This window comes from Camelus ferus, chromosome 20 (assembly GCF_009834535.1).
Source record: "Camelus ferus isolate YT-003-E chromosome 20, BCGSAC_Cfer_1.0, whole genome shotgun sequence".
NCBI classification, from domain to species: domain Eukaryota; kingdom Metazoa; phylum Chordata; class Mammalia; order Artiodactyla; family Camelidae; genus Camelus; species Camelus ferus.
The window spans coordinates 23,787,347-23,798,969 of record NC_045715.1 but is presented as its reverse complement, the minus strand read 5'-3'; the positions used below and the strand labels follow the sequence as shown (position 1 = coordinate 23,798,969).

The window sequence follows — 11,623 nt, the reverse complement described above, 5'->3', positions numbered from 1 at the left end:
CTACATGCTAAATCCCCAGATGGGATTTCCCCCAGTTCCAACTTGACAACTTTGAGTTTCTAGGGTTGCTTCTTGGGGCTAACCAAGCCTGCCTACCTGACACAAACAACCTGGTCTGCCCCTCTCCATCCTCCAGGCAGATCAGGTGGGCAGAAAGGAGGGAAGAGCTTTCAGAGGGGCAGTTCCTATGTAAAGTCAACTAGCTTGTTGAGGCATTAGTTCCTCCGGAGGTAAGGGATGGTGTGAGGGAGTGTAGGTCAGTTTCCTCCATCCCTTCCCTCCAGCCCCCACAAAGGGCAAGGGCCAGACACGTGGACTGGCGTGGAGAGGCTGAGGTTACACTAAGGCGGAGGTGCAAATAGATGGGGGAGGGGCGTCATTTGCATGGACCCTGCGCGGCCGCCAATCCGGACAGGCCGAGCCACAGCCCGCGCGCCTTTTGGGGGCGGACTGACAGCCCCGGGGCCCTATGGAAGGCGGGTCCTGCGGCCGGCGGGGGCGGGACGGCGCCGGGCGCTGCCCCGGGGATTCGGGCCAGTTCGCGGGCGCTGCCAGTCTCCGGCGGCGGAGTCCTGTGCGCGGGCGGCCTGCTGGGCGGGCTGAGGAGCAAGCGGCGCGGTAGTGAGGCGGAGAGAGACAGAACCGAAGAGCAACCGTGGCGACAGGTACCCGCGCCATGGCCGCAAGGATAGGGCGGGCGGCTGCGGAGCCCCGTGAGCAGAATTCCCTCCTTAGCGGTCTGGCCGCCGCTACGCCGCCTCCCCGCCCCCTCACGCGGCTCCCCCGCCTGGGGACGGAGCGTCGGGGCGAGCGGGGCCGGAGAAGCCTCGAGGCGGGGCGCGCCGGAGGCCCCCAGCCCCACCGCGGGGCCCCTCTGCGTCCCGCCGAGCCGCGGGGCCGGGGCTCCCTCCGGGAGGCGCAGAGCTGGGCTGCCACAGGAGCCGCTCCCGGCCCCCACCACGCTCCCGGTCGCGGAGGCGAGGCGGGTCGCGGCCGCTACTCCTCACCCGGCTTTTGTTTCCCGCCCGGGTGACAGGTCCTAGCCCCGGCTCCCGTCGGCGGCCCCCGACTCGCCCAAGGCCCGGCCCCCATGACCTCCCGGAGCAGGCGGCGGGACCCGCGGAGAGCCGGGCGCTCGTGAGCAGCAGCTGCCGCGGGCGGGAGGGAAACTTCGCCTTCCGGGGCCAGGGCGGCCGGAGAAGTGGAGCGGAGGTGAGCCGTGCGCCGGGACGCCGCGGGCACGATGGAGCTTCGCACACCTGGCGGGGCCCTAGAAAGGGGAGGATAACGGACTGTCCCGTTGCCGCTGTGCTCGTTTTCAGTTTGCGCTCCCCGGGAGGTGATTGTGGGCGTACGTTCACCGCCTTCACCTGCCTCTCGGACCAGTGAATGGGAACAGCATCCCGCTTTCGGCCGCTCTTAGAGGCCCTCTTAGAGAGTGCTCGTGCAGCGCAGTTCTAACAGGTGATTCTAAATCCAGGTGAAAGCCAGTGAAGAGTTGTCTCAGGGCTCGGTATTCAATTTACTCCGGGACGTTATAACGCCTTCTCCTTTAATGATGTCTAAAAAGGTGTGCCCGCCACAGTACTGGAGTCAAAACCAGTAGTGATTTTTTTTTTTTTAAATCGGCGGTGGGGTGGGGGTTGTCAGCGTGTAGGTTGCCCTCTTTCCATTGACGAGCCGGGAGGAACACTTAGTCCCAATTTAAAATTCAGTTTCTGCAGTGCTGGCGAAAGCACAGTAAGGTACACGTTGTAAATGGAGAATGCAGAACTCTAGGTATCATTGAGTGTGGTTCAGGACAGCGTGTACAACGTTTGGCCGCCATTCAGCAAATTCTGCATGAAGTTTGAGCTCGTGGTTTTGGATTTACTTTTCAGGAGTAGAATAAAGCTTAGCATTGAATGGGAGCTTTCTTTGCCTCTCTGAGGGTAGACAGGAGTGTGTATTTTCATTGTCTTCTCGTTTTGTTAGATTGTAGACAAGGGAAAACTTACGGCGTATTCTGATTCAGTATTTTTAATAATCTATGGGAATCTCCCCCACCCCCAATCCCACGTGAGAATTTTTGCTTTAGAGAAGTATACTAGCTTTTCCTCTTGGCGTCTGAATCAAAATGCAGGGATAGACTTGAAAAACTTCTTATTCTTGTGGGAAATTTTTGTTTGTTATACTTTAACTTAACATTTTTTTGTTTCTCTGTCTCCCAACTGGCCTCTGCTTAGCAGTCTACAGTTATGACCAATTTAGAGCATCTATAGAAAAAAATGTTTTAAAATAATATATAATAATTATTTCAAAATATATTATGAAGATTAACATTTGTGAGAAGCAGTTGATTTAGATTACTCAATTTTTTACTTGTGTCTTTTTTGATGTCTGTGCTGATTTATACTTAAGAGATGTAAGTTTTAACTTCTTCAAAGTTATAATTTTGATTTAATTATGCTACTTTATTAGTGTTTCTTTGAATGGAATTTTAGTTATTTACCTAGCTAATTAGTACCACCATTTAAAGGTGAACTGAAACCAGTAGGCTAGTTGTGACTATCTGGAATTTAAAAAAAAAAATCAGAGTCTCTATAAAATGCTTCATTTCTCTAAAACAACAGGCTTATATGCTATGAGGTCTTTGTCTTTCCGATATTTAACAAAGCAAATACGTTTCTGAATCATTACAGTTTTTTTTTTAGTTATGGAAATTTGGGGTGAATTTCTTTTTTAAAACATAATTTTAACTAGTTCAACATGAGAATTTTTAAATATTGGATTAGGCAACTAATGAAATCTTCAATTTTCTGTTTATTCTTGGATTGGAAAAGGATACGTATTTTAGGTTATTTAGTTTCCTGAAGGAGGCTTAGCTTAGAATGAGTCAATCTAGAGAAGGAAGAACATTCTCTTTCAATAGCTGTAGAAGTTACTGCTACTAAAAGTTGAATTGGTTTTTTGATGCTTAGTGAAGGTAGATTGAATAGTGGCTGGTGTAGTGTGAGTTTTATTTTATATAAGTAATTCTAAGGAGTCTTATGAGACTGAGGCTCTCATTGTTATGGATGACTTATATAATTGTTCTTTAAAATGTATAGGAATATATTTAACTACTGTGTACGATTAGAAGTATTATAATCTTTATCCTATGGTTATGCTTAAATATACCACATATCATAAATTAGTTATATTTCATAGTCTTATTTTACACAAAAGTATATTTTAGGAACTTTTAATTAAGTCTATTTTAAGTTCAGTTTTTACATATTTTAATTACTGATTTTTGTTCACTTTAAACTTGGGGTAGACCACATCATAAAATTATCAACCACATTACAGTTTCAAAATTAAGCATAAGTTGAATTCTTGCATCTACACAATAAACAGAGTGTTTTGTTTTGGGGGGGAAGTAACTAGGTTTGTTTATTTTTAGAGAAGGTACTGGGGATTGAACCTGGGACCTTGTGCATGCTAAGCATGCACTCTACCACTTGAGCTATACCCTTCCCTGGGAGTGTTTTTAAGTCACTTACCCTCAGGTGTGTCTCCTTTTGAGTCTGGACGTGGGTAAGTATTTTTGGATGAATAAAGCCACAAAAAATAGGGACATATTAAACCAGCTAAATTGAGGATAAATCACATGATACTGTTAGACATTAATACTGCTTTATTTAACAGTAAAATGAATGTTGTGTCTGTCATTAATAATATCCTCTGTAGGCCTTCAATATAATTATTCATAATTCCTAGTAAAGAATCTATATTGTATGTATTTTGGCACACTAAATTCTGTAATTATTTGATGCTGAACAGTTAAATATGTGCATTTTATAATTCTTAAACTATTTGAACTTTCTAACCTAGCTGATTAGTAATTAGATTTTTTTTTTATTATTTTACATTCTGAATTTTTTTTACAGTGCGTTGTTAACTTCTGACATTATACCCACAAAAGTGTAAGGAAAATAAATCTACACTCATCAGAGACTAGTGGATGTTGGTATGTAGATCACATAACTATTGATTTAAAAACAGTAGCCACTTACGTGTGAATTTTTTTTTTTTGCAAGTAAGATGTTTATTGTATAAAAGACAGTTCTGCCAAATGAAGCTAAAATGAGTTATAGTAGGACCTTATGTACATAGCTAACAAGTTACTAAGGATGTTTCAGTAGTATTTGAAACACTAAAATTCAAGTACTCAAAATAATTTGTACCTCATTGTTATGACCAGAATTGAACTGTACTTAGCTGAAATTTAAGCGTATAAGGCTATAATCCTTAAATAGGACAAGTTCATTTTATACTTATTTTAGTATTTCTGGTCTTTTGGAAAACATCTGGTTAATGAGAGTGAAGGACCACCAGAGGGAGTATGGGGTCTACACATTTGGTATACCTGTTTTCTACTGTTGGTCTGGAAGAAAAACATTTTAAAAATAAGAATCAAATTTTATTTTAGTTTTCTAAAATAATCAGATAAAAGATATGAAAGTTGGGGGATTATAGCTCTTTGGAGCTGCTGTCATTTTTGTACCAGTTAATGAAGGTTGTTTTTTTTCTTTTAGAAAAAGGTACAATTATTAGAAAAAATGAAAATGATGTATTTTCAGAATGAAATAATGGGTTTTTAAGTAAACAGATACACATCTGTGAAAGTTAGGGAACGTCCAGATGCTAAGAGTGTTTTTCAAAGATTAAAAATGTATTCAATTAAACCTATTTCAACAGTTTTAAAAAGAGATTAAAAATGTAGTATATTTGAATTGTATGGCTTTGAAATTGCTCATTTTTTTGGAAGGAGGAACAAAGGATGAAAACAGATCAAAGGCTAGAAGAGGGTTATTTTTTCCCTTTTGTGCTTGCAAACCCTTCCTAAAGCAGGCAGAGGTAAATTTCCAGAGCCATTTGTAGCATTCAGCCTCAGTCTTGGTAATTTAAAGATGATGTTAAATGAGGAGCCACTCCTAGTCCCCTGAAAATGATAATCTGATTATCAAAAACAGGGTTGGGAATTTCAAATTGATCTCGACAAAAATCAGATTTGTGTGTATTTTTCTTAATATTCCTATCCCTGGAAATTAAAGATCCTCCTCTATTGTCTGCTGAATATTACACATGGAATTTGAAGGTCAAAGTGTCTCTATCACAGACTTAATAGGGCGGTAAGCTACTTTTTGGAATGGAGAAAACATTCTAGTCCTTTTCAGAATATAGCGTATTCTAAATGAGGATGGAATGGTCTTTACCCAAGTTAAATATTAGCCAATGGAATTATTTCTATGTTTAGCTTTTTAAAAAGATGACAATGAAACAAAATCTTGTAGTCTTAACACGTATTTTGGATTTTGCCCCAGCATGAAAAATTATTACATGATGGATAGTAACATTTAATGGTTTGAAATTCTAGTTTGGGAAAGGAACTTTTTTTCTGAGAAGGTATTCCATTGAAGTGAAACAGGATAACTTACATGGAGAGAAATTTGTTTCTCTTTTTGAATTATTCTTAGGTTAAAACATTAATACTTATTAAATAAAATTGAGATCTTTGCCATCTTAAATTTATTTTCACTATGAACTTTGTAAGTTTTTTTAAAAAATCTTTGGTCCCAGGTGGACTTCTCCAAATCCATTTGTATACACACACATACATATACACACACACACATAGATACACACAGACATATAGATGTATACACACATAAATATATACACACAGGTAGTTATCTGTGTTATATATATTTGCATTATATACTTACGTAACTATGTGTATGTTTACTATATGTATATGTACATGTATAAATCAATCCAATCTAGTTATACCTTGTGACTTCACAGGCTTATTTATATATGAAACCTTTTTTTTTTAATGAAATCTTTCTGCACCAAGAGGAATAAAGTATATGTCCACAAAATGACTGATAAAAATGTTCATGGCAGCTTTTTTCACAATAGGAATGAACTAATGATTCATACAATAATGTAGATGAAGCTCAGAAATATTATTCAAAGCAAGAGAAGCCAAACACAAATATTTACTCGATGATCCCATTTATAAAAAATACAAGAACAGGCAAAACTTAGGTATGGTGATAGAAATCAGGACAGTGGTTTCTGGGTAAGGGCTGTGGTTGACTGGAAAGGGGCAAAAGGGAACTTTTTAAGGTGATGATGGAAATGTTCTACAGCTTGATTTGGGTAATAGAACTCAAGTGTACACTTTTGAGGTAATTTAATTTTCATATAATTTTTAACTTACAGAACAGTTGCAAGACTAGTATGAGGAATTTTGAGATTCACCAATTTTTGTGTATACATTTGTTCAAATTTACTGAGCTGAATACTTAAGATCTGTGCATTTTACGGTATGTAACTTTTACTTTGATGAAGAAAAAAGCTATAAAAATTTGTGGAAGATGAGGAGAATGATCTTATTATCTGCACGAGGTGAAATACCTTGATTTGAAATTAAGCAGCACTTTAATAATGATGTAGAAAAAGAGAATCACTGACAGTCTTTTGTCCCTATATATATTCCTATGCTGCTGCTCTCTGAAGTTTCATGATAATCTGTTTCTGTTAGAAGAAACAGGATCCTGAAAATGATTCAAGGCAGAACTGGCAGCAAGGAAACAATGCTTTATTTTGTTATCCTGTGTAAATCACCTGGGGAATGAGCCTGATACCTAGTGATAGCTTCCTGGGAATTGAAGTAGTGATAATTCTTATTGAGAGAGTTGCACACCTTGGTGTGCAAGGTTTTGTACAGACATGTACAGTCTTTACTGTCCTAGAACTTACTAGAGAAGAGGCAAACAAATCTGGCTGTCATTTTTGGGTGGTGGTTTATAATAAAAAAATTTGGTGCTTGTAAACCATGTAAACTAAGCTTGATCACAGGTTAAGTGGTAAATCTAAGTGGTGAATTTGGTATTCTCTATTTTAGTGCTGCTGTAGTCTGAATAGAATTATTTTACTTAAATTAATTCTATTTAAATAATAGCTTAAACTATGTTAATTGTTTAAAACTTTCAACTTTTTTCCTTGACTTATTGTTATATAATGTTAAATATGTGTTCTTCACAATTCAGGATTAGATGTAATTGATGGGTATTCATTTTTTTATTAGTTTTTTTTTTTTTTTTGGTATCTACATAAAAATTTGGTTATTTCCTGGAATGGAAGATGTTTTGAAGAAACAGGAGGATTAAACAGCAGGTTCAACAAATTAATCATTAATAACTGGGGATAAACATTTATATTGCCTTTACTAACTGAAACTATACATTTATGGGGTCTGTATATTTTTCTTTAACAAACATAAGTTCTTTGAAGAGAAAAATAACAAATGTCCAACTCAACCAATGTGGATAAAAGGACTTTCTCCATGTAATGAACATACTCATGTTCCTCTGAAATGACAGTTTGGGGTCATTTCTGTCTATCATACACACTAAATTTCATTGGTCTATTGAGCACGAATGAAACATAATTTGAAAAGTTTTTATCTGCTAGAATTTTGCTCTGAGTTGTCAAGCCTTAACTAGATGAATTTTTTAAAATATCTGTAGGTAGCCTTTTTTAGATTTTTTATTATGGAAGTTTCAAACATACACAGAACTGGAAAGAATAGTGTAATGAACCTCCATGTACCTATTCTCCAGACATTAATTATCAATATTTTGGTTAATGTGCTTTTAAAATTGTTTAATTCTCGTAAATCTTGTAAAATTGTAGTATTGTTAGTGCACCAGACTTTTCTGTCAGTTTTTTTCCCGAAAGTTTTGTTATAGAGAAACCTGAAAAGCAGTGTGTTTTAGCTCAGAGACTTAAGTTTGGACAGTTAGTAATTATGGAACAATTTTTATCCTTAGTTCCTTTCTGTCAATTCATAGCCTGGAAAAGATAGATTAATTTTTGAGCTTTTCATTTATAATAAATTAGTCCGAATATTCTATACAGAATAAGGTACTGTTCATCTGGAAAGTTAGATTATCTTCAGAGCGTAGTATCTGAGGAGTGCTATTGTCTAAATGTTTTTCTGTTACTTTCTGTTTCTCTAAAAACTCAATCATTACTGTGCTTTTCTTAGGCCCCAAATCTATATCTTTCTAAACTCAAGGCCTTCCAAAATTGAGGCCCAAATTTTCACCTGTGTCTTGAAACTAAGTATATTTAAATACCATCTCTGTAGCAACTGCATCCCAGCACCTCCTCTCTCCACCCCCAGCCAAAATGCTTCTTTTTCCCAGTTTTCCTCTTTAGCTGTTTGTGACACCATTATTCTTACTGGTCATTTCTTACTCTTCCTTTACTTCTTAAGCTCAGTGAGTCACTAAATTACTTTGTTTCTAAATTTATAATGTCTTTTTATCTTTTTGTCCTTTTCATTTCCACTCCAATTGCCCTAATTTGGGTAACATGTTAAAGCAGGGACTTATCCCTAGTCTATAATGAACCTTATGTGTATCAAAATTAAAATGTGTTCCTAAAGTAAAATAGGGCATTTTCTTCCCTTCCAAAGAAGGCTTCAGTCAGTTTTACAAGCAAACGCAATTTTTAAGGCCCAGATGATCATTATATTTAAGCCAAAGTGATATAGATGATTTCCAAATCACTCAATTCAATCTGGTGAATGGTGACTGGCAGGACCACAGTTTATCAAGGGTTATAAGCAGTGGACTTTCTTGGACCACAAAAATGGCTGGGATGAGTCCCTTCCCACCTGGAATATCTGCAGGTGCTTTGCAGTGGGGGAAATCGTGTATATATCACATTTTCAGGCTTTCTAGTGTTTTTATAGCTAAAAATAAAAATCTGTGGTTTTACCTGAAAATTCTATTCCTCATATATTTCCTGGCCAGTATAGTTCTCGTCAAAAAGCTGTTTTGCCGAAAATGTCGTGATTTAGACATGACTCCATCTCAGTACTTTCCCTTCTCTGAAGGCTCCAGGAATTGACATTTGTCAGAAACTTAGGAACCTAAAGTTAGTTGGTAGGATATAAAATAGAAACAAAAAAATAAGTGATATGCATTCTACTTCCTTTTAGCAGTCATCCAGCCTCCAGTGGTCTTGGGCTTGAGTCCTTTCCAGGTGGATTATAGCCTATCAACTTGGCTTGCTTTTGGTCAGTTTATGGAGGTCTTTCTTCTTTCTGCTCTTCTGGGAAATGTTTAAATTTCCTCTTAGTAGAAATCAACACCCAAGTTAAGATTACTGACTTTGGGGATAAGAGAATGAAACTCTATATTGTTTTAGAGAATCCAGAATATCTGATTATTTTCTTTAAAGAGAAGGAGAAATAATATGGGGATTCTGAGATACTTATGCAGAAATTAATTTAGTGGTTATCAAGAGTGGAAAATGGAAGAGAAAAATACACCATTTCTAGGAAACCTAGCATGGTTGGAATAGACATTGGGATGAGATTCAGGAGTGTTGCTACTAAGTAGGTACATGATCTTGGCCAAGTTAAAGTTACTTAACCTTTCTGAGCATTATTTTAATGGTAAAATGAGTGGCTTAGATTAGATAGTGTTTTAAGGTCTTTTTGCAGCTAAAGCAAGTGATTTTTCAGGAAAAAAAAGACCTCCTAATTTATATACTAGTTAATGATTTTTAGTAGCTTAGTGATTTTTCAGTGGCTGTTTCAAATACATTTATTTCCATTTCCTTTAGAAGTTAGGAAAAGAAATAATAAAGGAGTCGGCATTCGGAAAATGAATTAGATTTAGTGTTTTCATCTATCTACATCTCTACTGGATTTATTCTGGACTCTACTGTTTGTGCCTACTCTCCTACTTTTCTTGCTTTTTCTTATCTTCCCTTTACAGTATGACTTTCGTAGCCCTCTTTTTGCTGTTTTTTCTTGCTACTAGTATCTTCTAGCTATCCATGGCCCATATTTCATTATAGGCATGGAATTCATCAAATAGACCCTTGAGTCTGAGTCATCAGTAAATTCAAATTTAGATATTCTAAATATTGTTTGGATTAATGGGACCCTTCCACTCCATAATACAGAAATTAGATAAGTCCTAGGATAGAGGGATTGGGGGTGCTGTAGGGGGAAGGAATGGTGTGGGAGAGTTTCCAAGGATTATTTGATATTTTGCTTTAAAATATAAGTTAAAATTTTTCTTAAGTTTTGATGATGGTGACTGTGCCAGTGATATCAAAGTTTGGTCCTGAAGTCTTAATGCGCTGAGTTTTGTGAGGTCAGCAACTGTGCCCCTAATTCTTAATACTTGGTGTTCATCATAATGCTGTACAGTAAGTGCAGGCTGAACCGAATTGCTGTTAGGACTGATTCTTTCTTCACAGTGTCTTGTGGGCTGGAGATTGAGTCTGGCTAGACTCTTAAGTAAGACTGTCACCACCACTTTGTGATACTGGACAAAATATTAAGCTTCTCTCTAAGTAAGCCTCATTTTCCTCGTCTATAATACTGAGAAGGGACAGGCAGTGTTAATACCTACCTAAGAGTTGTGAGGATTAAATGAGACAATACATATAAAGTACTTAGCCCACGGTCTGGTATATGTCGTCAATAAATATTAAATGCCATTATAGTTTCATTAATAAGCAGTTTTGTGCTTCAGTTCTGTTGAGTTCTAAGTCGTGTTGTTACAAAATAAATAAGACAAGATCCTGTTCTTAGAAAAGATAGGAAAATGTGCACAAAAGATAAATAACAAGCTAGGTCCTGTGGTAAGTGACAAATGAGTGGTTTCTTGAGGATTTAAGAGTCAGGAATAATTGCTAAGCAAATGAAAACAGGAAGATGACAGAACTTGAGTTTTAGAGGACCAGTTAGCAAGTTAAGAGGACAGGCCATTTGGAGCCAGACTGCCTGTGTTGGAATCCTGGCTCTGCTACTGTTTAATCTTAAGCAAGTTACTTAGACTCCCTTCTAGCATTGTTGAGCTAATTAAATGAGTTAATACATGTCAAGCACTTAAAATGGTGCCTCAGACATGGTTACAGTATGACAAATTGTTATAAGTTGAGAGAAGGGAGAATGCATTTCAGATAGAACATTGAGTGACAGTGAAGGTGAAATACTGTAGGTTTGTTTGAAATGATGATGCCAAATTGTCTGGAGGGAATAACCTATTGGAAAACAGTGGGTGATTATGTCAGGGCAAGGTTATGAACGATTATGCCAGGGAGTATGGCATCTTTTCCATATGAACTGGGGTAACTTGAGAGGATTTCTGGAGTTATTAGTGAAATTATTGTGTGTTATAAATAACATTTCTAAGTCTGTATCTCTAGCATTTCTCATTATCGTTCCTGATTTCAGTATGACTGAAACTACTGTTCATACATACATACTAATTTTGACAATTAGCTCATGATCCTCTATCCGGAACCATTATGCCTCTTTACTTGGTCCATTTCTTTTTGCAAACGTGTTTTTGGCTAACTTTCTCTTTTTCTCCCTATATTCTAGTTGTTTACATAATTCTTGTTCCTTTTCTCCAAAGTTTAGTGGATTTCTGCTACTATTTTCTTCTCTGTCCTCAAAAATCACAGTCTGGATCCTAAATCACCAGAGTCATAAAGTAGAAAGGGCCAGGGAGAGGGAGAAAGGGGGAAGAAGTTAAGGAAATATCCTCTAGTCCAG

At 38.0% G+C, this 11,623-nt stretch overlaps 1 protein-coding gene across 5 annotated transcripts in view; it reads left to right on the top strand.

The window, feature by feature from the left end:
- Positions 1-506: 506 nt before the first annotated feature.
- Positions 507-11,623, top strand: part of FKBP5 (FKBP prolyl isomerase 5) — a 93,347-nt gene continuing 82,230 nt past the window's right edge. For 3 of the 5 annotated variants that reach the window (XM_032462910.1, XM_032462906.1, XM_032462909.1), the window contains exon 1: positions 517-665. The gene's annotated coding sequence lies outside the window, so the exon portion shown is untranslated. Of the gene's footprint in view, positions 666-1,036; positions 1,213-11,623 lie in introns of all 5 variants that reach the window. The other 2 variants (XM_032462907.1, XM_032462908.1) reach the window with 1 other exon arrangement.